The sequence below is a fragment of the Delphinus delphis genome, chromosome X, assembly GCF_949987515.2.
Source record: "Delphinus delphis chromosome X, mDelDel1.2, whole genome shotgun sequence".
NCBI lineage: Eukaryota > Metazoa > Chordata > Mammalia > Artiodactyla > Delphinidae > Delphinus > Delphinus delphis.
Genome location: NC_082704.1, coordinates 56,851,116 through 56,877,077, shown reverse-complemented (window position 1 = coordinate 56,877,077; position 25,962 = coordinate 56,851,116). Strand labels below are relative to the sequence as shown.

Below are 25,962 nucleotides of genomic sequence, written 5' to 3'. Positions count from 1 at the left end.
AATGAGTGAAATATTTTAGATGTATTGCTTTGGAAATACTTGAAAAATACAGCTTTGAGGAATGAAATAGCTAAAATATAGCTAAGGCTCTATTTTTACATTGGAATATTTCAGATAAATTCCTATGTAACACTGTCCTTATATATCTGATATCATACTTAAAACCAGCTCTAATAATGCCCTAATAATGTTTAAAGTGGCTAAATCATTTGAAAAGTACAAAAAAATTTTACTCATTAAGGACTCGTTCTTGGAAAACCTGGTTTTAAAAATGGAATGAGTCCATAAAATCATCACCAATTCAAATAGAATACATTCTTGCCAACACTAAATATTTGAATTTTGGGTAAGCCATCAACTTTATTGTTTGTATGTTTACAAAGAGTTGAGCTTAGGTTAATATAATACCTTGAATAACTTTATCTTGGCCAACATGTCTCTATTAACATTGTCCTTTTAATCCATTATTATTATTCGCTTTTAAATTTACATACAGTAAAAATCACTATTTTTCATGCATGGTTTTATGAGTTAAAACAAACATACATAGTCATGAAACCACCATCACAATTAAGGTACAGAACAGTTCTATCATTCTGAAAAAAACCTTAATGCTGCTTATTTATAATCAATCTCTCTAGCCACCCAGCCCCTGACAATCCCTATTCTGTTCCTATTATTTTGTTTTTATAGAATGCCATATAAACAGAATAATACAGTTTGTATTTTTTCTGAGACTAGCTTCTTTCATTTAGCATAATGTATTTGAGATTCATCTGTGTTGTCTGTACCAGTAATTTGCTCCCTTTTCTTGCAGAGTAGCATTCCATTGTAAGAATATACCACAGTTTATCCATTCATCCATTGAAGGACATGTGGGCTGTTTTAAGTTCTTAGCTATTATGAATAAAACTGTTAAAAACATTTGTGTGCAGGTTTCTGTCTGAAAATATGTTTCCATTTCTCTTGAATAAATACCTAGGAGTTGGACTGCTGGGTCATATGGTAAATGTATACTTAACTTTATAATTCAAATATAAACGCTTTCCAAAAGTACAAATTTGCTTTTGCACCAACATTCTATGAAAGTTTCAGTTCTTTCACTTTCTTACCAGAATTATAATCACATATTTCTAAAAAATTAGTCATTTTAATAGTTCTGTAATTGTGTATTATTATTGTGGTTTTAATTTGTATTTCCCTAGTGATAATAATATTGAGCATCTTTTGCTATTCTTATTTGTCATTCATACATCTTCTCTGTAGAAGTGTCCAAATATTTTGCAAATTTTTAAATTGGATTGTTTGTTTCTTATTATTTAACTTTTAGGGTTCATTACATATTCTGGACACAAGTCCTTTATGAGAAATATGATTTTCAAATATTTTATCCTCGCTTGTGCCTTGTTTTTATTTTATTAACAGTGTATTTCACAGAGCAGTTTTTAATTTTGATGAAACCCTATTTATCACTGCTGTTTAGTTTTATGAATTGTGCTTTTAGTGCCATACCTTAGAAATCTTTGTCTAGCACAAGGTCACAGAAACTTTTTCCTATGTTTTCTTTTAATAGCTTCATATTTTTGCATTTCACATTTAAGTTTAGGATCCATTTGGAGTTGATTTTTGTGTAAGGTGTGAAGTACAGGTCGAAGTTTTGTGGGGGTTTTTGCATATGGATATCCAATTGTTCCAGTACCATTAATTGAAAAAAACTTTTTATTGAATTGCTCTTTCATCTTTGTTAAGAATCACTTGACCATATATGTGTGGCTCTTTTTCTGAACACTCTTTTCTGTTCCATTGATCTATGTGTCAATTCTTTCATTAAAACCACACTGTCTTAACTACTGTAGTTTTATCATAACTGTTGAATCAGGAAGTGTGAGCCTTCTAATACTGTAATTAAAAAAAATCAATTTAGCTATTCTACATCCTTTACATTCTCATATGAATTTTAGAATCAGATTGTTGGTACTAACAAAAAATTCTGCTGGGATTGGATTGAATCTATAGATCAGTTTAGGGACAATTGCTCTGTCTTCCAAATCATGAATATGATATACTTCTCTCTAATTATTTAGATCTTGTTTGATTTCTCTCCTCAGAGTTTCATAGTTTTCAGTATACAGATTCAGTACATAGTCTGTTAAACTTATACCTGTGTATTTCTTATGTGTGTGTTGTTTGTTTGAAGGGGAAGGGGGATATTGTAAATGGTATTTTTAAAATCATGGTTACTATAGTTTAAAATAATGTAGTGTATATTTGAAATTTGCTAAGAGAGTAGATCTTAAGTGTCCTCACTACACCAAAAAGAAATAGAACTATGTGAGGTGATGGATATCATATATGCATTACCTTGATTGTACTAATCATTTCATATATATATATATATATATATATATATATATATATATAAAATCAAACCATCATATTGCATACCTTAAATATATACAATTTTCATTTGTGAATTATACCTCAATAGAGCTGGAAATTTAAAAAATTTCCAATCGTTCGCTGCTAGGATATCAACATACAATTTACTTTGGTATATTCACCTTGCTAAATTAATTTACTGATTCAAGCAGCTTTTTTGTTGATTGTCTGGTATTTTCTAAACAAATATGTCATCCACAGAGAAAGGCTTGTTTCTTCTTTTCCAATACATTTCCCTTTTCATTCTTCTTTTTTTTAACATCTTTATTGGAGTGTAATTGCTTTACAATGATGTGTTGGTTTCTGCTGTATAACAGAGTGAATCAGCTATATATATACATATATCCCCATATCTCCTCCCTCTTGCATCTCCCTCCCACCCTCCCTATACCACCCCTCTAGGTGGTGACAAACCACCGAGCTGATCTCCCTCTGCTATATGGCTGCTTCCCACTAGCAATCTATTTTACATTTGACAGTGTATATATGTCCATGCCACTCTCTCACTTCGTCCCGGCTTACCCTTCCCCATCCGCATGTCCTCAAGTCCATTCTCTACGTCTGCGTCTTTATTCCTGCCCTGCCCCTAGGTTCTTCAGAACCACTTTCTTTTTTTTTTTAGATTCCATATATATGGGTTAGCATACGGTATTTGTATTTCTCTTTCTGACTTACTTCACTCTGTATGACAGACTCTAGGTCCGTCCACCTCACTATAAATAACTCAATTTTGTTTCTTTTTATGGCTGAGTAACATTCTATTGTATATATGTGCCACATCTTCTTTATCCATTCATCTGTTGATGGACACTTAGGTTGCATCCATGTGCTGGCTATTGTAAACAGAGCTGCAGTGAACATTGTGGTACATGACTCTTTTTGAATTATGGTTTTCTCAGGGTATATGCCCAGTAATGGGATTGCTGGGTTGTATGGTAGTTCTATTTTTGGTTTTTTAAGGAACCTCCATACTGTTCTCCATAGTGGCTGTATCAATTTACATTCACACCAACAGTGCAAGAGGGTTCCCTTTTCTCCACACCCTCTCCAGAATTTATTGTTTGTAGATTTTTTGATGATGGCCATTCTGACTGGTGTGAGGTGATACCTCATTGTAGTTTTGAGTTACATTTCTCTAATGATTGGTGATGTTGAGCCTCCTTTCCTGTGCTTGTTGGCAATCTGTACATCTTCTTTGGAGAAATGTCTATTTAGGTCTTCTGCCCACTTTTGGATTGGGTTGTTTGCTTTTTGATATTGAGCTGAATGAGCTGCTTGTAAATTTTGGAGATTAATCCTCTGTCAGCTGCTTCATTTGCAAATATGTTCTCCCATTCTGAGGGTTATCTTTTTGTCTTGTTTATGTTTTCCTTTGCTGCGCAAAAGGTTTTAAGTTTCATTAGGTCCCATTTGTTTATTTTTGTTTTTATTTCCATTTCTCTAGGAGGCGGGTCAAAAAGGATCTGTGTCTGGCCTTACATTTACATCTTTAATCCATTTTGAGTTTATTTCTGTGTATGGTGTTAGGGAGTGTTCTACTTTCATTCTTTGACATGTAGCTGTCCAGTTTTCCCAGCACCACTTATTGAAGAGGCTGTCTTTTCTCCGTTGTATATTCTTGCATCCTTTATCAAAAATAAGGTGACCAGGGCTTCCCTGGTGGTGCAGTGGTTGAGAGTCCGTCTGTCGATGCAGGGGACATGGGTTCATGCCCTGGTCCGGGAGGATCCCACATGCTGCGGAGTGGCTGGGCCCGTGAGCCATGGCCACTGAGCCTGCACGTCTGGAGCCTGTGCTCCACAATGGGAGAGGCCACAACAGTGAGAGGCCTGCATACCACACAAAAAAAATTAATAATAAGGTGACCGTATTTGCATGGATTTATCTCTGGGCTTTCTATCAGGTTCCATTGATCTACATTTCTGTAGGTACTGGTCTTTTATTTCTTTATTGCACTGGCTAAGACCTATAGTATAATGTTTTAATCAGAGCTGTGAGATTGGACATTTGTTCCTTTTTCTCAATTTTAGAAGAAAAGTGTTCAGTCTTTCACCATTGAGTGTTACATCAGCTGTAGGTTTTTCACATGCTTTACAAGTTTAAGGAAATTTCCTTTTATTTCTATTAAACTGAGAGTTTTTATTATTATTACTGTTACTATCATCATTATAATGAATGGATATTGAATTTTGTCAAATGCTTTTTCCTGCTTGTATTGAGATAATTGCACATATTTTGTTCTTTAATCTTTTGATATGGTAAATTATGCTGGTTGATTTTCAAGTGTTGGATGAGTATTTTGTTCCTGAATAAACCCCAGTTGGTGGTGATGTATTATTCATTTTATATATTTATTTCATTTGGAAATATATTGTTGAAAATTTTTGAGTCTGCATTCATGAGGGATGTTTGTGATTTTCTTTTCTTGTATTGCATTTGGTTTGGTACAGGCAATGAGTTAGGAAGTGTTCCTTCTACTTATATGCTCTGGAAGAGTTTACATAGAATTATTATTTTTTCATTAAATCTTTGTTAGAAATCACCAATGAAGCCCTCTGAGAATGGAATTTTCTTTGTTGGAAAATTTTAAGCTATGCATTACATTTCTATATTATTCAGACAATCTGTTTCTTCTTGAGTGAGTTTGGGCAGTTTGTGTCTTTCAAAGTATTGGCCCATTTTATCTATGTTGCTGAATTTAAAGGTGTAAAGTTTCTTATATACTATTCCTTTATCATCCATTGAATATTTATAGGTTCTATTGTGTTGTATTTTTCCTTCTTGATATTGGCAATGTTTCTTTTGTCTTGGTCAGTTAACAAGAGGCTTATCACTTTTATTGATCTTCTGAAATAATTAGCTTTTGGTTTTATTGACTTTTGTCTATTGTTTTTCTGTCTTCATTTACATTTACTCCTGCTCTTATCATTACTATTCCCTTCATTCTGCTTATTTGGACTTAATTTGCTCTTCTTTTTTCTAGTTTCTTAAGGTGGGGACTTAGATTATTGATCTTTGAGCTTTCTTCTTTTCTAAATATAAGCAATTAATGCTATAAATTTACTTCTAAGTACTGCTTTGGCTGAATTCTATAAATTTTGATAGGTTGGATTTTTTAACAGCCTTATATCTGAGGTATATCTGATGTACATACAGCTGTACAATATTTAATGTCTACAATTTGATGAGTTTGGCCTTATACAAAAACTAGTGAAACCATCACCATAATCAAAGTAATCAGCATATCCAACACCTCCCAGAGTTTCCTTATGTCCCATTGTTTATTTGTTCTGTAATAAGAACACAACATGAGATTAACCCTGTTAACAAATTTTGAACTGCACAATACTGTATTGTTAACTATAGGTATTATGTTCTACAACAGGTCTCTAGAATTTTTTCATTTGGCATAACTGAAACTATGTATCCACTGAATAACAACTTCCCATTTCCCTCACCCTCCATCCTGGCAACCACCGTTGCATTCTCTGCTTCTGACTATTTTAGATAGCACACATAAGTGGAATCATGTGGTATTTGTCCCATGACTAGCTTATTTCACTTAGAATAGTGTCCTTCAGTTTCATCCATGTTGTTGTAAATGGCAGAATTTCCTTCTGTTTAAAGACTGAATAACATCCCATTGTATGTATATATTACATTTTCTTTATCTGTCGATGGACACTTGGCTATTTCCATATCGTGGCTATTGTGAATAGTGCAGCAATAAACATGGGCATGCAGATATTTCTTCAAGATTTTGATTCCAATACTTTTGGATAGTTGTCCCTTGCTATCTTTGGGGGATTGGCTCCAGGAACCCCCACAGATACCAAAATCCAAGGATGCTCAAGTCCATTACTGTTGGCCTTCTGTATCCACCTATCCATGGGTTCCACATCCATGGAAACAAAGGGATGACTATATACCCAGATGTGGGATTGCCAGATCATATGGTAGTTCTATTTTTAACCATTTTGAGAAATCTCCATGTTGTTTACAATAGCTGCTGAACATTAATTTACATCCCCACCAACAATGTACAGGGGTTCCAATTTCTCCACAGCTTTGCCAACACTTTTTATCTTTTGTTTTTTTAATAATAGGCCTCCCAACAGGTGTGAACACTATACACCAAAAAGTCAACTCAAAATGAAGACTTAAACATAAGACCCAAAACTGTAAAACTCCTAGAAGAAATCATACAAAAAAAGCTTCTGGACTTTGGTCTTGGCAACAATTTCTTGGATACGTCACCAAAAGCACAGGCAACAAAAGCAAAAATGGACAAGTGGGACTACATCATATTAAAAATATTCTGCAAAGCAAAGGACAGTCAACAACCAACTAGAGTAAAAAAAAAAAAAAGGCAACCTACAGAATGAAAGAAAATATTTGAAACCATATATCTGATTAGGGTTACTTTCCAAAATATATAAGAAACACCTAAAACTCAATAGCAAAATAACTAATTATCCAATTAAAAATGGGCAAAGGGCTTGAACAGACATTTCTCTGAAAAGACAAACAAATGGTCAACAGGTATTTGAAAGATGCTTAACATCATTAATTATCAGGGAAATGCAAATAAAAACTATCATGACACAGGGTGTGTTTTAATTGTCATTCAGTTCAAAATATTAATTTTCCTCTTTATTGTTTAAAATATTTAAGTATTTTCCAGATATCTTTGTTATCGATTTCTAGTTTAGTGTGGTTATGAATAGAGAATATACTTTATATTATTTCAACTGTTTTAAATTTTTTAAAGTTTATGGCACAGGCAGAATATGGTTTCTTTTAAAGAATGTTCCATGAACATTTGAAAGGAATGTATCTTTGGCTATTGTTAGGCAGATAGTTCTAATAATGTCAATTAGGTCACGTTGCTTAATAGTGTTGTTCAGATCTTCTGTATCTTTACTGATTTCCTGACTTATTCTATCAATTACTGAAAGAGGAAAGGTGAAGTCCCCAAGTATAATTGTGCACTTGTCTATTTCTACTTTTAATTGTATCAGTTTTGCTTTATGTATTTTGAAGATCTGTTGTTAGACGCATATTCAACTAATATTGTTACATATTTTTGGTGAATTGATCCTTTATTCATTATGTAATACCCCTTCTTTATTCCTCATACGATTCCTTTTTCTGTATTTTAATTTGTCTGACACTAATGAATATACTTCAGCTTTGTTTTGAATAACCTGTCATAGTATATAATTTTCTTTCATTTTATTTTAATTTATGTCTTTACATATAAAGTAGATTTCCTATAAGTAGAATACAGTTGGGCTTTAAAAACCCAATATGACAGTATGTGTATGACAGTATGACAGTTAGTGTGTTTAGATCACTTACATTTAACGTAATTACTAATATGGATGGATTTGGGTGCACCATTTTATTAGTTGTTTTCTGTTTGTCCTTCTGATTTTTTGTTTTGCTGTTCCCCTTTCTCCAACTTCTTTTTTATTATTTTAATATGTCTTTGTAATGTTTTAATTCATTGGCTTTTGGTCTACATTTCTTTCCATATTTTTGAAGTGGTTTTTCCACTGACTTTGTTTTCCATGTTTTGTCATGAGAAATCCATGGTCATTTCCAAATCTTTGTTTCCCTATGTATTTTGTTTTTCTCCAGCTTTTTTCAACACTATATCTTTGATTTTTAGCAATTTGATTATAATGTGTCTGGGCATGATTTCCTTTGAGTTTAACTTGTTTCAAGGGATCTCGAACCTGTAAATTTTTATCTTTCTTAAGTGTTTTGTAGAATTCACTAGTGTAGTAATTTGGGCTTGGAGATTTCTTAAAAGAAAGATTTTTAATCACAAATTCAAGTTCTTTAATAAAGTGCTCAGTTATTGTATTTCTTCTCAAACAAGCTTTGATGATTTCTGTCTTTCAAAGAATATATACGTTTACTTTAAGTTGTTTATTTATAGGCGTAAAGTTAATAGTCCAGTAGTATATTTTTAAATGTCTGTACAGTCTGTAGTGATATCCTTTCTCTCATTCCTGATATTGGTAATTTGTGTCTTCTCTCTTTTTTGTGTACAGCCTTTTCTCAAATATCCATGTTTTGGTTTCATTGCATTTCTCTATTTTTTTAAATTGAAGTATAGTTGATTTACTATATTGTGTTAGTTTCAGGTGTACAGCATAGTGATTCAGGAATTTTTGCAGCTTATATTCCATTATAAGTTATTACAAGATACTGGGTCTAATTCCCTGTGCTATACAGTATATCCTTGTTGCTTGTCTGTTTTATATATAGTAGTTTGTATCTGTTACTGTTTTCTGTTTCATTTATTTCTGCTCTCATTATTTACTTTTTTCTGCTTGCTTTGGGCTTAATTTGCTCTTCTAGTTATCGTTTGTTAAAGTGAAGCTCAAGTAACAGATTTTCAAGCTTTCTACTTTTCTACTACAAGTTTTTAATGCTCTAAATGAACTTTAAGTGCTGATTTAACTGTATTCCACATATATTGATATATTGCAATTTCATTTTCACTGATCATACAGTGCTTTCTAATTTCTCTTGTGGGCTCTCCTTTGACCCATTGGTTACCTACAACTGTGTTGTTTACTTTCCAACTATTTGGGGATTTCCCAGATATCTTTGATTTATTGATTTTTAGTTTAATTCCTTTATGATCAGAGAACATCCCTCATATGACTTCAACTTTTTAACTTTTGATGGTTTGTTTTATGGCCCAAAATATGGTCCATGTTGATCAATTTTCTATGTGCTTCTGGGAATAATGTGTACTCTGCTCTCTTTGGGTGGATTCAATTAGGTTGAGTTGGTTGAAAGTGTTGTTCAAGTCTTAAACAGTTATTAATTTTCTCTCTACTTATTTTAGCAATTACTGAGAGAAGCTGTTAACATTTCTAATTGTATACTAGTCTGTTTCTCATGTCTCTTTTAACAGTTTTTGATTCATATATTTTGGAGCTCTGATATTAGGTACATAAATATTTAGGATTTTTATGTTCTCTTAATTAATTGATCCCCTTATCAATATGAATGATGTTCTTTACTGCTGATATTTTTTTCTCTGAAATCTTCTTTATCTGATATGAATATAGTCAACTTTATTTAGATTCATTGTATATATTTTTTCATTTACTTATGTTTAACCTATCTATTTCTTTATACTTAGGTGGGTTAGTTGTAGACATTTATAGATGAGTTAAAGTCTAATGTGACAGTACCTGCCTTTTAACTGGTATGTTTAGACCATTTTGAAATTAATATAATTATTGATATGGTTGGGCTTAGATACAATCTATTTGTTTTCTATTTGCCTCATATGTTTTTTGTTCCTTTTTTTTCCTTTTTTCTATTTTGATTTTAATTAAACATTATTTATAATTCTATTTTATCTTCTTGGTTAGCTCATCCCTCTTTGTCATGTTATTTTAATGGTTGTTTTAGTGACCATGGTATACACCTTTAATTTATTATCAAGTTAATTTATCATAATATTATATATACTACTTCACATATAATAGAAGAATCTTACAATAGTATACCTGTAGTTCTGTTCTACTGTCTTTTGTGCTATTGTTGTCATACATTTTGCTTTTACATATGTTATAATACCTCCAATAAATGGTTATTTAAAAAAATTAAACAGTTATCATTGAAAGTGATTTTCAAAAATTAAAAATCATACATATTTACCTACATATTTTTTACTTCCATTGTGTAGGTCCAAAGTTCTTTTTTTAGGTGCAAATGCAAGGAGCTTTACTGTAGTAATGCCCTTCATTTTCTTTAATTCTCTACAGGTTACATTCAAAACAAAAACATAATAATGAAGAAAAATTAATTTCAATTTGGTATCATTTTCCTTCTGCCTGAAAGATTTCCTTGAACATTTTTGGTAGTGTGTTTCTGCTGTCAGTGCATTTTGTTTTTCTTTGGAATGAGTAAGAAAACCTTTGTTTTGCTTTGATATTTTGATATAGAATTCTAGGTTAACAGATTTTTTTTTAATCTTTCAGTGCTTTAAACATGTCATTCCATGGTCTTCTGACTTGCATTGTTTTCAACAAGAGGCCTCCTGTCATTCTAATGTTTGTTCCCCAAAAGTGATTGTACATAAAGGTGATATTTTTTGCCCTGGATACTTTTAAGCTTTTTTTCTCTGGATTTGAGCAGTTAGATTAGGAGATGCCTTGGAGCCATTTCCTTTAGCTTTCTTCTTCTCAGAAGTTGTTAAGCTTCTTGACTATGTGGGTTCATAGTTTTCATCAAATTTGGAAAAATTTCAACTGTTAATTAAAAATAATTTTCTTCACCTTCTGGGACTCAAAAAACATGTATATTACATTGAGTGATATTGTCCCACAGCTCATTGTTGGTCCATTCACTTTTTTTTCCCATAGTTTTACTTTTGTCTCTAGAATTTCAATTTGGATCTTTTAATAAATCTTCCATTTCTTTCCTCATCAGGCTTGTGCTTTCCTCTACCTTCCTGAACATAGAGAATACAGTTTTAATAGCTGCTTTTACATTCTCTACTAATTCTAAACTCTATTATTGTTCATTCTGTTTTTTTAAATTATTTCTTCACCAAATTATGAGCTGTATTTTCTTGTTTCTTTGCATACTTTCTGTAGTTTTTCATTTAATGGCAGATATTGCTAATGATGCTCTTGGATACTGGATGTTTTTATATTCTTTAAATATTTTGGAACTTTGTTCTGGGATATATTTAAATTACTTGGAAATTGACTCATCTGAGGTTTGCTTTGTTAGGCAAATCCAAAATTTCCTTTAGTCTAGGGCTAATTTGTCTCATTACTAAAGTAATACCTTTCTGAGGACCTTCCTAGATATTCCATGAAATATAGTTTTCCAGCCTGGTGGTTGAAAACCTAAACTATTCCTCGTCTTATGTGAGCTCTGAGGATTGCTTGCCTGATCATTTCTAGTGGTTCTTTCCCCATCTGCAACACACTGGCGTTGATCAGTATTCAGCCAAAGATTCAAGGGGCCCCTCTACAAGTCTCCAGAGCTCTATCTATGTGCAGTTTTCTCCTGTGAGCGTTCTCCCCTCCAATACTCTATACCTCAAATTCTAGTCACCCTGTCCTCTGTGAACTCTGAATTCTGTCTCCTCAACTCAGAGAGACTTCCAGGCTGTTTGGTTCCCTTTCCCTTGGTTGTGGTCTGGATACTTTCTCCAGGCAGTGAGTTGGGACATTCACAGGGCTTATCTTATTTGTTTCCCTTCTCTCAAAACATCGTGGTCCTGTGCTACTTTTTGTCAAATGTCTAAAATCCACTGTTTCATACATATTTTTGCTGTTTTTTTGTTTGTTTTTAGATATTTAAGATGAGAGGGTAAACCCTGTTCTTGTTACTTCATCATAGCCGTAAGCAGAAGTTCAGGTGGCCTTTTGGAGTGGTGGAGTGGGAACACTATGTTAGGAGTGAGGACATCTCTGTTCCTATTAAGCTTCACTACTTGCTAGTTTTGTGACCTTAGCAAAGATAATTGACCTTTTGGGCCTTAGTTTCATCTGGAAAATAAAGTTATAAAATCTGTCCTACTCTTCTTCACATGATGAATTATCTTAATTAAAATACTTGGTAAACTATAATGTGCTATGCAAAAGTTATTTTTGTTAATTGTAAATATTTATGTAACCAACTTGTCATTCCTAATAGTAATAATTAATTTAACATATACCAAACCACTCCCACATCATGTGTATATAAACCTCAAATAAAGGAAACATACATTAATATATTCTCATGGCAAAAGGAAGACAGATCCTGACCCTCTTCTATGTAATGAGAGTTTGATCTTTTAAAGTTTTGGAGAATGAAAAACTTAAGCACAACACCAATGGGCATGGTGTCCATGTATGTAGGTGCCTCTGCATAATTTTTTAATGTAATATTTAGCAAACGCTTGATTAAATATACAATAATGAACTGACACTTTGAATTTAATGAAATTTGAATACATGTAAAATAATTGCTATGGTGGACTTCCCTGGTGGCTCAGTGGTTAAGAATCTGCCTGCCAATGCAGGGGACACGGGCTCGAGCCCTGGTCTGGGAAGACCCTACATGCCGCGGAGCAAGTAACCCTGTGTGCCACAAATACTGAGCCTGTGCTCTAGAGCCTTCTAACCACAACTACTGAGCCCACGTGCCACAAATACTGAAGCCCGTGCACCTAAAACCTGTGCTCCACAACAAGAGAAGCCACCGCAATGAGAAGCCTGCGCAGTGCAACAAAGAGTAGCCCCTGACTGCTGCAACTAGAGAAAGCTCGCACACAGCAACAAAGACCCAACACAGCCAATAAATAAATAACTTTATTAAAAAAAAAGAATTTATGGTAAATCTGTTTTCAGAAGCTGTCACTTTAATGTATCATTTACATTTAATGATCCTCATCTTTACAAACAGCAGCTCTATTTAGTTATTTTATAATGAACTTGACAGAATTTGCAGATATTGCAAAAAATAAATTTCAACATCTTCTAAGCATGAAGTCAAGTAACAGGCATTGCATCTATTCAAATACTATAAAAGGATATTCATTATTTGTTCATTGGGCTATAACTACTGAAATGCATTGCACACATCTCTTATCTTCCATTTTTGAGGTATAATTGGCCTCTATCACTTAGGTGGAAACATGAAACAGGAAATTTTAACTACAACCCAGAAAACTTTCTCAGGGCACAAAGAAATTGTACACTGACCTCACTTTAAAAAACACTTAAGAATTCTATATAATTAACGTTCATATTTTCCAGCTACATGAAAGCTAAATATATATTCATAATGACAGGGGCACAAATTCCAAGATAATATTATGTATAAAGTTTTCATATAAATAGATGAAAAGATATATCTACAGTGACATATATCTCTATAGCCACATGTCTAATGTCTAAATTCAAAGATGATGAATGTTTGTTCAAAAACAATCACTGGCAAGTAGATATACTAATCTCAGATTTTTTCATCAATTATAATAATTTGTTAGCTTTTAATGACACTTGCTTTTATCACAAAGTGGTAATGTTAAAATAATAAAATACCTTTAAACTACAAATACCTTATCAAACACTCAGATGTCAAAACTCATAACAAAATAAGAAAGATCAACTTCAAACAGATAATCAGTTGGACAACAGAAGCATAAACAGGGCCTCAATCGGATAATTGATTTCCTGTTGTCTTTAGCTCTGCTTTCATACAATCCCACATGCATACACTCAAACAGAATAAATGACAATTAATGACCAGTGATATATAGCATCTCCTGATGAGTTAAATACTACCTTGATCCATATATATTTGTGACTGAATTCTATTTCTGTTTTACATTTCTAGCCCCAAGCAAATCATGCAAGCAAATCATTTCTATCTTTCACTAGTTCATGATAGTGATTCCACTGCCATAAGCACTGACTCCTAACATCCTGCAATTAACATTCTAATACCTTTAAATATAGGTTGCATTTTAATTTACTATTGAGGGTAGCTTTATAAAATTTCTCATAGCTGTACATTGCAAAAGTGATTGTTAATAAATTACTCATTATATCAAAATAATATGTCTCTTTAATTTCACCATACTGTGAATTTATCCTTATTTGTTCTCTCTTAATTTTTTCTATCATCCACACAACTCTCTCCTACTCTATCCTACCTCTTCTCTCACTCCCAGCAAGAATTTCCATTGGTAACTAAAATTTGTTTTTAAAATGTTAAAGCCATATTTATTCACTTAAACTAGATATTCTTTTGGTGTTTTATGAGTTAGATTTACATAGTATATGTTAAGATTTAAGGGTAGTTTTACCTAGAAGCAAAGAGATGGACTGTTTGACTCTCATACTTTCCATTCCTGATTTTATTGCAAAAATTTTTGGGGAAAAAGTATACATCCTGTTCTTTGGGGGTTGGACAAAGATTTCTCAAAGCACCCCATCTGGTGGTAAGTAGGTAACAGTATATAATTACACACATGTATAGTGTTGAACCAACACACACACATATCTAATTCATCAAATAGTGGAAGCATAAATTTATCCCTACAAATAATTTTAATAGACTAAGTACTGCTTAATGGTTTAAAAGCCTCATGGATTGCAACTAAAATCTGATAGTCATAGGTAAAGTCTTATCTTTCTTCTTCCTTTAAAAGAAGAAAACAAAATCAAAAACAAAATCTTTCCTATATTGTCCAAATCCACCTTTGGGTCTCTGTCTGAGGAACTCTGCCTTAAGGTACTCAACTCATTCCATCAAATGTATTTTAATTGTGATTTATGACTATAAAAGAGAAGTTTTATCATTATACCTGGAGGAAAGGCTCTGTGTGTAAGTGAACACATGCAGATTGTGAGGTTTTCTTTTCAAGGTTATCAGTGAAATAAAACCCTCAAATTTAAAAATTTTCATAAAACTTGCAGACCTCTGAGAACACGTCCTTGGACCCCTAGGGGTCTGCAGACCTCAATTTTTAGAGACACCACCCTATGTTAAGCCTATGACATTAAGATAGAAAACATACGTTATTACCAAATCATAGATGTATATATGTTTGAAGAATGGGATAAACAGTGACCTCTAATGTTTTTGCCAGCACTGCATTTCTCCTGCCTAGTCATGTGTTTCACTTGGATATGAGCACAAAATGAGATATTGTTACATAACAAATGTGCTTCTGTGTATTTCGTCACAATGCTATTCACTGGTGTTAATCAGACCAGATCTGAACACATGGACTATACTATCCAAGGTTTAATCATGACCATATTCAGCAATTGTTATTTTACCACTAATATTTAATTCAGGTAACCAGATAACCATTTGCAAAAATATTCTCAAGGCTATTTGGAAACAATAGCTTCACTTGTGAATTGTCAGAACACATATTGCTTCAATATACTTTGCAGTAGTGAGAAGTCGGAGAAACACTTTTTGCAAAATAACCCTTTCTTCTCCAAGTCACTGCTCTCAAAAGCAGCCAATATATAAGTGAATTACCAAAGATATTTTAATTTAGTCACTTAAAATTTTATTTATTAAGCATATATTTGCATATAGAGAGCATTAATTTACTGTGTTCTGAACCTAAGTCTTAAACCAATTTCAAAGGAGTCAAGAGAGTCAAAAGAACAAAGGTGTTTCTCAATAATATCTTTATTACTTCTTTTTAAAGTTGAAGGTTAGGAAGTGGGTGATGAATGGCAGGGATGGTAGTTATTAAAATACTGTTTCCTGAAGAGAACATTAACACAATTTTGCCTGTACTTAATACTTTTTATTAATATATGGATTTAATAACTTCTTAAAATTTAATTAATAAATAAAATCATAGAATTTTAAAGCTAGGGATATCCTTAGGTATTATGAAGATCATGCCTTCATTTCACAGTTGAATAAACTGAGGGCCAGAGATGTGATGTATTTCAGAACTTGTTTTATGAAAAATGTCTAATGTGTATTATAAACTCTTTGATGCCTAATTCACTTTATCCAACACCTAGACTATTAAAGAACACAAACTTAATAAATAAGTGCTTTTGAGGATGATATCAACTTAAATATCAACTAAAGGACTACCCTGACTATATTAGTTTGCTACAGCTGCTATAACAAAGTACCAAAAACATGGTGGCTTAAACAGAAATTTATTGTCTTGCAGTTCTAAAGACTAGAAGTCTGAGATCAAGGTGTTGGTAGGGTTGGTTCCTTCTGAGGACAATGAGGGAAGGATGGGTTGTAGGCCTCTCTTGTAAGTGGCCATCTTCATGTTTAGATGGCATTCTCCCTGAACACTAACCAATTACTTATCCCAATAACAAGATTAGAGGCTGGCTTCCTTTATCAGCCAAAAAGGCCATCAATTCCTGTGCTGACCCTTACCCCGCTGCACCCCGAGGTATCTATATCCTCATTCCTAGAACCTGTGAATATGTTAGAGTCCACGGGAAAAGTGAATGAAGGTTGAAGGAGGAATTAAGGCTGCTAATCAGTTGACCTTAAAATAAAGAGATTATCCTAGATTATTTTAGTGGGCCCAGTGTAATCACAATTATCTTTAAATGTGGAAGATGGAGGCAGAAGAGTAAGTGTCACAGTGATGCAATGTGAAAGATGTGATCAGACATTGCTGACTTTGAAGATGAAAGAGGGCCACATGCCAAGGAATGTGGATAGCCTCTAGAAGCTAGAAAAGGAAACAGATTCTTCCCTAGAGCTTCCAGAAAGGAAAGCCCTGAAAACACTTTGATTTTCACCCTGTGAGACCTCTTTCAGATCTCTAACCACCAGAACTGTAACATAATACATGTGTTGTTTAAAGCCATGTGTTTGTGGTAATTTATTACAGGAGCAAATAGAAAACTAATACAGTTCCTCTTGAAGGTATTAGCAACAGTGACCCCAATAAATCTATACTCTTCTGTAACACTGTTGACATGTCAAGTAATTAGGATAAATATCATTTTAATGGTAAGGTCATTACTATCAACAAAATAAGTGGGTTCAGTCACTCTTAACAATTTTACCCATCACATAGGTGTAGCTATCTTCTCAAAGAGACAACGTTGACTCCAGAATGGAGCAAAACTGATGTATATTAGCCAGATAATACTTTGATTACATATTACTTTACACATGTGAAAATGGACAAAAGGAAATTCAGAGATTTCTATAACTACCAGCTCTTAAAAATTTTAAGTTGTACAAGAATTCATATTTCACTTTGTATCAGTGTTTCTCAGACTCTTATGTGCATATGAATCACCCAGGGATCTTATTAAAATGCAGATTCTGATTCAGTAGGTCTTGGGTGGAGCCAGAGATTCTGCAGTTTCTAAGAAGTCGCCAGGTGATGCCCATACTGCTACTCCATGGAACACACTTTGAATTGCAAGGATTTAATAGACACAGATGCACCAAACCCTACCAGATAAGTAAACTGGCTCCAAATCACAACCAATACTGAGTTCAAAAGTAGTCTTTCTCTACATTAAGTACTACTAATTGCAAAAAGGGAGAAACAAAAACAAAAATGACCTTTAGCATCTCTTAAGCATTCATTGGTGATAAAAGTGAGCCTCTAGGTTCTAATTAAAATGCTTGACTGATTATTTTAATAACTTACATACATATTCAAAAATAACTTCATGTTGTCTTAGAATAGTGGGGATGAGTAAAGTCTGAGCATTCTATACCTAATGTAATACTTCCCATTAATGTAGAATATATTTCTTCTTCCACATTTTACAATTCCTCAGATCTCTTCCAATTGTTTCTCTGTTGAGGAGATTTCAACACAATAAATGATTGGTCTATGAAAGGGCAAAGCTATTTGGAGAATGGGTCTGGGATAATTACTTTCCTAAATGGCATAGCTATTTCATCCATGAAGCGCACTGTAGGTAGACCAAGCTAACCAAGTAAGAAAGTATAATATATAAAGAAATATATTAAAGCAATATATTAGTGTTGGAGAAAAGTTATGATCTATCCTTTCACAAAACCCAATGAAGAAACACTTTCACCATTGCTTGGTACTTGACAATAGAAAAAGTAGTGTATGGGTCTACAAGCCTTCTGCCACTGAAGGCACTGGAGTCAAAACAAGGATCCCTTTCTCTTAAAAGTCATTCTATCTGTTCAAAATTTTCATTTCCACTGAGAAAGGAAAATGTCATAGGCATTACAGACTCATAAAGAGAGTAAGTCAGGGAGAAATTTTACACACAGACAAACACAATTTTTGAAAACAAATGAAGAAGGGCCTCATTCTAGCTCTCCAGCCTATAACCTAGTAGTTAAGAATGAAGCCTCTAGAATGACACTTGCTTTGAAGTACTGGCTCTGCCACTTACTACTTGTATGACCCTGGACAAGCACCATGCTTGTCTACCTGAGAAAAGTGCCTACCCAGGGCATGTAAGTCACATGTTTCCATGGCTGTTTTAAGAACCATAAAATAAATTTCCCCCAATCCCAAGGGAAGAGAGGCTAAGAAAATGTTTTCCTCAATTTTTGCCACTCTAACAAATAACACATTTAAAGATTCTAAGGATCAACCCAATTGGACATAAGTCTCATGTAAAACAACAGGAGATCAAGAAGGTAAGACAGCTCTGCTGTTGTAGATTTCTTTACAGATGTCAGATGTATAGTATTTGATTGACAATATAATGCCAATTGTTCAGTTGCCATGTACTTAGATCTCTGGTTAATCCAGGCAATTTTGCTACTAGTTGGCACAAGGATGATTCCATTTGCACAGACAAGTTTCAGTTTATTGTCTTGAAATTTTATGCAGTCTAGAAAGGTCTCAGTCAGTGACAGTATCTGAATACACTAGCCTCTCCAGTCCCCTTTGTATGCAGAATATATGTCTCTAGAATTTTCACTGTTTACTTCCAAATCACTATGCCTAGATAGAGTGTACTCAGTGCAAGTATAAGACACCACCAATTTCATGTTTAGCTAACTGACTCCACTGTAAAATCAAAATCAACAATTCAAATATTTTTACCTTGTTGGGGATTACACTACATAAAAATATAATTCCCTCTGGGAATACAATTTTAAAAGCAGAATTAATTAAATATATATATTTAAAATATTCATAGTTTACTTACAATAGGCTATGACAATAGCTTTCAAATTTACAGAATATAATACCCTTTTGGACTGCTTTTCATCCATGTTCCTAAACCTCAAACATTGATGGGATATTGGGATGGTGGCTCAAAGTGAAGCAGCAGTCCAAGTGAAATCTGTAGAAAGCCTCTGTATTAAACCACATTCACTTTCTTTCAAATAAAACTGAGCTCCATGGAACAATGCAGTTTGAAGCCCAAGGGGTAGGGAAGTGACAACTGATATATTATAAAATAGCAATTATGGCAGCCATCACAATGATTAGCTCTGATTCAAGATGAAAACTATCAGTGACAGTCAATGTAAAGCAGCAAACACAAGACATCCTGTAATAAAAAGAGTGAATAATTAGTGGATTTAAGAGAAGATGCATAATGAAATGTTATCAAAGAGAAATATAGACAATGGAAAATGTCTTAGTATTTTTCAAACTGAGAAAATTACACACAGAACCACTTCTGGGATAATGTTCTCTTGGTCTTATTTATCAGGACAGAACATATTTGCAGGCTACCCAATATATAGAGATGTCTGTTTTTCTGTATTGCATTTTCTTTGAATCATATTGAGGTTTATTCAGTCACTGAAGGGTCCCTTGCTTGACTAATGATGAATAATTTTTCACATATATACAGTTCTTTCGATAACTGTATTACTTTGTTTCCCAAGAAATTGGAAAACAAAGACCATATATAGCTGTAGATATTTCAAATAGTCATCCAGATGCTTTGGATAAAGAAGTATATAGTAGATGGTATGGTCCCAACTCTTAAGAACAGGTTTAAAATCCAGTTGAGGAGTCTAGTCTAACACACACATACATACACACACACACAATAAAATTTAAAAATAAGAAGACAGTATAAGGCAGGCTATAAGAAAGTGACAAATATAAGAACTGATGTAGGAGTTCTAGAAAAGGTGAGCTTAATAATGGTTGGATTAGACTTGGAAGGTACTTACAGAGAGGTGCAACTTAAGTTGAGCTTCCAAAGTGGGTAAGACATGAATAGGCAAAGAGAGTGCATCTTAGGTGAAGGGAGTGGTAGTGATACAAGGAGCAAAGCTCTGGAGGTAGATTGTTCTGGCGACATTAGGGAGAGTTGTGCACTGAGAAATAAACTAAGATAAGGTTCCTGTGGTATAATAAAGTCAGATTACAAAGCTCTTTGCAATCCAAGTGTAACTGGGCTTGGAACAATAGAAAATAAGAAGCCAATAGTATTTTGGTGGAGAAAAAAGACTTGATGAAGGAAGTGATCAAGCCGTTAGTCTGACAGGATGAATTAGAAGGCTGGCTAGGAGGCTCCTGGAATGACTGGATGGGTGGTAATGAGAGTCTAGACTGTAAAATAAGGGAAAAATGGTAGGAGAGGCTTTCAAAGGAAAACTCACCAGAACTTGATAATCCCTTAACTATGAGAAATGGAGAAAAATCCAGATTCCTCTGTAAAATAGGAGTTCATGATCAGACAGTGGAGCAGAAGTATTAACACTACTATACAATTTCTCCACCAAGGACAGACAGGCAGGATGTTCCTCATGGTTGCCGAGTGATATAGCCCCTCCCAATGAAGGGGAGTCATACAGGATCTCTCAAAATAGGATTTGACCTTGGTGGTTCTAACAGAGACACAGAGGAAGAAGGAAGGACTTAGCGCCAAACCTGAAACCGAGACCAAAGCTTTAAAAGAAACCTTTCCAAGAAGGAAAAAAAAAAAAAAAAGACAAGAAAGGAAAATTTCTTACTCTGAGTCTCTCCAAAGAATTTGTTTCAAAAATCACTGAGCGGCACGCCAAATCAGAGTTCCTTGAAGACTAAAAGTTGGATTCACTTGAATAATTAATGTTTCTATTCTCCAAATGGTTTTTCATCTCAGTAATTTCTATTCCAAACTCCTGACTTCTTTCCATTATTCTAAACCTGATAACTGTAGATTAAGAATTTGCCTTCTTACATTTTCCAGGCCCACTCTGGGGCTGCATATGCTCATTAGGCCAGATTCAAAGTAACTGGCAGATTCTTTCCATCAACTAGCGCTTGAAACATCACAAGGCCAACTTACCAACCCTTCGCATATTCTGCCCAGACAGACCTCAGCCCAACCCCCTCTAGCGAAACGGAAAAGGCGCATGCGCAAACGCAAACTCCACGCCTGTACTCCTTGCCACGAACTCCGCCCTACCACCCCCACCTCCCCGCAGAGGTTGTTATTGCGCAGGCGCAGCACCTCCAGCGCGTTTGAGCAGGGCTGTGAGAAATCTGCAGTCCAGTGAAATCTAGAAGTGTTAGAATTCACTCCCCCTCCTTTCTTCGGAGGCAGAGGCGCCACTTTCTCCTACTCAGGGGCCAGAAGCGCGTCCCAAACGTCGCACTCTCTCGGAGCAAGGTCCTTCGTTCTCTGCCAGTGTCTACTGTATCCCTATCCTCATCTCGTTTTTAATCTCACGCTGCCGCCAGGCTTCACTCGGAGGATAGAGGCAGTTGGCTCCCCCAAAGCCGCACCAGTTTGTTGGCAGCCTCTTTAGGCCTCTGAACCTCCGTGCCCCCCACTGGGCAGAGCATTAGATCGGTGCCTTGCTCGCCCTCCTTCGCCCTTCACACCTACCCATGCTGGGTGCTTACCTCGGGCGTGGTGCAGTGACGGGAGGGATCAGAGGATCCCAGATCAAGCCAGGGCTGGGGCAGGCGTATTCAGCGAGATTTTTCCTGGGTCTCCACTGCCTCCTCAGACAATGAAATCAGCGTGTCCGATCATCAATTCTCATCATGATCGTGACGTCACAAAAGACAGCGGCCAATGGGAGCCGAGATCAGCTCCGGACAGTCCCTGGCCTCAGCCCAGAACCCAAGAGTGGGGAGGGGGGAGGAGAAATAGCTGCCTGCAGTGGGGCTGCCTCTTCCCAGCACATATCAGCTGCATCCAAAGCCAGGCCTCTCTGTACCTCTCCCTTCCTGAGTAGAAGTGAACGCCCAGCATCCCTGTGACTATAGTAGTTATATGCCAGCCATTTCAGCAGGTGCTGCCTGGTCTTCCGACTTGAGATTCGCTTGCAGCAGAATTGTTGCACGCTGCCAAAATCAGATGATAACATACAGAAATATAGTTTTTTTGTTGTCAGTGTTCAATTGACAAATGTATATTCAGTGTTACTGAAATCAAGAAGGTGTCCACTGAGCCTTTAGAATTTGTCGATAAGAGTGAGTGTACTGTTTTTTGTCTCCAGTTGACTCTGGCGACTGAAGAAATTTAAATTATTGCTTCTGTTCACCTAACCTTAATATCTGTTCTGCTGGAAGTTACTTGAGTAATCACCATTACACCATTACGGGAAAAAACCTCTCAAGCCATATGTTACATCAGTTAACACACTTGATACACTCCCAAAATATGCTGGATGCCATGAGAGATGTAGAATTCATTGGTCCCCTGCTATTATAGAACTTATAATATCATTCGGAAGATGTGACTAGCACACATTAAACTTTCACAACAATATAATAAAGTACATGATCATGTGCTCAGTCATGTAGTCATGAACTACAGACAAGAGTTACATCGTTAATGACTGAAAATATCAGTGAGGTGAGGAGAGTTGGGAAACATTGTATGTTGTAATTGAAATTTGAGCTATTTCTTGAATGGTGGATAAGAGAGGATGGAAAACACTGTCTTAAAGGGGAAGAAATGGGCAAAAGTATATATATATATATATATATATATATATATATATATATATATATATATATATATGGAAACTGTGAGGAGGTCCATGATGAAATCAGCCTAACGAATAGAGGGTGTATGTTGAGGACTAGTGGGAGATAGGACAGACTGATACTAAAAGCCTTTGAAAGTAGGCAGAGAACTTTGATTTTTTTAAAAGCCACCAAAGGCCTTAGGGCAGGGTACATCAGAACTCTCTAGTCGATTATTTATAGAGCAGCTTGAGTGTTTTTTTTAAACAAAAGTCAGATCATGCCCAGCTCCAGATTATTCAATGGCTTCCACTCACATATACTACAAAATACAAATTAGCCCCTTCCCATCTCTCTCACCTCACTTCCTGCCACTCTGCCACTAACTAACTTTCCAATCACACCAGCCTTTTCTCCATTTCTCAAACAAGTTAAATTCATGACCACATCAGGGCCCTTGCACTATTGCTCCCTCTGAACTTTGTAGGACGCAGTTCTTCATTTGATTCACATCTCTCCTCAAATGTAACCTCTTTAAAGTATATTAATTTTACGTAACTTCTTTAAAAAGTAACTTCTTTAATTTTTTTTTTAATGTTCCCAGAATGGCTCCTTTTTTTTGACAGTCTTAACATACTGAGGAAATAAGCTTGTTGATGCCCCAGAGGACAAATAGGAAAATACAACTCATTGGAAATATCTTAAATAACAAGTAACAGATATGTTTTTCCCACATGAGAAAATAATATTCTAGATGATTCTTTTTGTCTTAACTAACTGTTTATAGTGTCAAATTGTTACAAGAGAAAACCTCTTGGATATATTTTCATACAAACCCCATGCTTATGAAATCAATCCTATGGATTTAATTCACTGACCAGCTAATTTTTATTCTTTTCCTGAATTCTTCTGAAGGAAAGGATGCCATTCCAAAGAATAGCACAGCTGATCTTTTTGCAGACCATTTATATCTTTAAAAAAATTTTTTAAAACACCTTTATCAGAGAATAATTGCTTTACAATGGTGTGTTAGTTTCTGCTTCATAACAAAGTGAATTAGCTATACATATACATATACCCCCATCTCTTCCCTCTTGCGTCTCCCACCCTCCCTCCCTATCCCACCCCTCCAGGTGGTCACAAAGCACTGAGCTGCTCTCCCTGTGCTATGTGGCTGCTTCCCACTAGCTGTCTATTTTACATTTGGTAGTATATATAAGTCCATGCCACTCTCTCACTTGGTCCCAGCTTAGACTTCACCCTCCCCATGTCCTCAAGTCCATTCTCTACATCTGCGTCTTTATTCCTGTCCTGTCCCTAGGTTCTTCAGAACCACTTTCTTTTTTTTTTTAGATTCTATATATATGTGTGTGTTAGCATATGGTATTTGTTTTCCTCTTTCTGACTTACTTCATTCTGTATGACAGACTCTAGGTCCATCCACCTCACTACAAATAACTCAATTTCATTTCTTTTATAGCTGAGTAATATTCCATTGTATATATGTGCCACATCTTCTTCACCCATTCATCTGTCGATGGACACGTAGATTGCTTCCATGTCCTGGCAATCGTAAATAGAGCTGCAATGAACATTGTGGTACATGACTCTTTTTGAATTATGGTGTTCTCAGGCTGTATGACCGGTAGTGGGATTGCTGGGTCGCATGGTAGTTCTATTTTTAGTTTTTTAAGGAAACTCTATACTGTTCTCCATAGTGGCTGTATCAACTTACATTCCCACCAACAGTGAAAGAGGGTTCCCTTTTCTCCACACCCTCTCCAGCATTTATGGTTTGCAGATTAAAAAGTAACTTCTTTAAAATTTAAGGAGGTTGCACAGTAACCATATTTCAAATTGTGATCCTCTCAACACTCCCTATACATATCTATACCCCTTCACTTTTAATATTTCCTTATAACACTTATTACTAATATACTCTATATTTTTAGTTATTGAAAATGTAAGGTCCATGAAAGTGGGCTTTTCTGTCTGTTTTATTATTATATACCTGGCATCTAGAAGAGTCCTGGACACAAAGTAGAGAAATCAGTAAGCACTTTTTGAACGAATGACTGAAAGAAAATTTTTCAAGTGGTCGGTCAGTCATCAATTTGCAGTTTGAATCAGATTGGGGATAGGCTGTAGTGAGAGAGGTCTGTTAGATAACTGTAGTAGTAATCCAGGTTCTAGATGACTTGGGGTGAGATCAGGATGTTAAGAGCATAAATAAAGAGAAATAATTGAAGTTGAGACATTTCAAAGAAGGAATGATAAGGGTGAAAGTGGAGAATTCAGAGATGACCAACCTATGATGGTTTAACATATTCATTAAGTACCTACTGCATACCTTGAACTGAGGTGATCTGAGAGAAAAAGAAGGGCAGCTTCCCTACCCTTGAAAAATTTATAGCCCAAATGATGAGAAGACATATATGAAACCAGAGTACAAAAAGAGGTAATTAAATTCATCTACTGATCATTCTTCTTTTCCCTTCACACTCCATATTCAAGCCACCAGTACGCTGTATCTTCAAAAATACGCTCCAAAGATGAGCACTCCTCACTTCCACCATTACTACTACACCAGTCACTTCTAGATCGAACCAACACAAAAGCATCGTACATGATTTCCTATCATCTTATATTGTCCTTCTTTAATATTGATACTTATTTTTATCATCAGTTAAAATAGTCTTCACAAAGTTGAATCAGATCATATCGTTCCCCAGATTAAAGCTCTCCAAATGCTTCCCATTAGATTAACGATAAAGTTCTAAATCCTTGTTATGGTTATTTTCCACCATTTTTTTCTGCCCTAGTTCACTATGTTACACTGGCCTTTGCCTTTACTCCACTCCCCTCTTTCTGGAAAGCCTGTTCCCTCTTTATAGATGTTACACTTGTGCCTTCTTTGAAAACTCTTTTCTCAGATCTCCACATAGCACACTTCTCCACTCAGATTGTCTTCTAAAATTTACCTCCTCAGATGTGTCGTCAGGGACCAATCTATTTAAAATGGCATCCCCTCTATGACATAACTCACAGAAAGATCCTTTTTGACCCACCTCCTAGAGAAATGGAAATAAAAACAAAAATCAACAAATGGGACCTAATGAAACTTAAAAGCTTTTACACAG

The 25,962-nt window shown here is 35.0% G+C and overlaps 1 protein-coding gene across 1 annotated transcript in view; it reads right to left on the bottom strand.

Moving 5' to 3' along the window:
- HDX (highly divergent homeobox) overlaps nucleotides 1–21,844 on the bottom strand; it is a 173,307-nt gene extending 151,463 nt beyond the window's left edge. The window contains exon 1 of the mRNA XM_060002196.1: nucleotides 21,749–21,844. The gene's annotated coding sequence lies outside the window, so the exon portion shown is untranslated. The remainder of the gene's footprint in view (nucleotides 1–21,748) is intronic.
- Nucleotides 21,845–25,962: the final 4,118 nt, after the last annotated feature.